Source organism: Elephantulus edwardii, unplaced genomic scaffold, assembly GCF_000299155.1.
Source record: "Elephantulus edwardii isolate Elephantulus edwardi_28Jun2011 unplaced genomic scaffold, EleEdw1.0 scaffold00226, whole genome shotgun sequence".
NCBI lineage: Eukaryota > Metazoa > Chordata > Mammalia > Macroscelidea > Macroscelididae > Elephantulus > Elephantulus edwardii.
Genome location: NW_006399976.1, coordinates 3,645,994 through 3,646,757, shown reverse-complemented (window position 1 = coordinate 3,646,757; position 764 = coordinate 3,645,994).

The window sequence follows — 764 nt, the reverse complement described above, 5'->3', positions numbered from 1 at the left end:
ATTATATGATATAGTCTGGTATGGTATGGTATGATATGATATATTGTATTTATTGTACTTATTATATCGTATTGTATTGTATCATATTATATCATGTTTTATTTTATTTATTTTATTTTATATGTATTCTATTCTATTCTTAATTATATAGTAGAAGCAGGAGTGGCATCCACTTCCTAAACAACATGCCTCAGGAAACTCTATGAACTTTGATAAACGTCTATAGTTATAGAAGAGCTTAGTCGTGCTTGACTCAAAGGCAGTCAACAACAAGAGTCACTATGAATCATAATCTACTCAATGACATGTAACAATAACACCACCACCGCTGGTGAACAGATTTCCTCAGAGACTCCAGACTCAGACAGGACTGGCCACTCACTTCTGAAATAAAGGGCCATTATCAACTTTAAGACTAGCAGGTGAACATTGTCTGACGTGGTGCCAGAAGGTGGGAAGATACACAAACTGTGACATGGGACAAGCTGCCTTCCTTAGTAATGTGCATGGAGAAGAGCTTTCAACCAGTGAAGGACTTCTATATATGCCGATGTGGCACAACTCAAAATCAGGAGAAACACCTGCAGCTGCAAATACCCATTGATAACTGTTGTTAGGTGCCGCAGGCTCAGAACCAACTCTTAATTGATCTTCCAGTGGGTTTTCAGAAGGTGTAAATCACACAGGAGGAAATTGCCCATCTTTCTCCTGAGAAGCAGCTGGTGATTTCGAACTACCTGCCTATAATTTAACAGCGTAAGTCT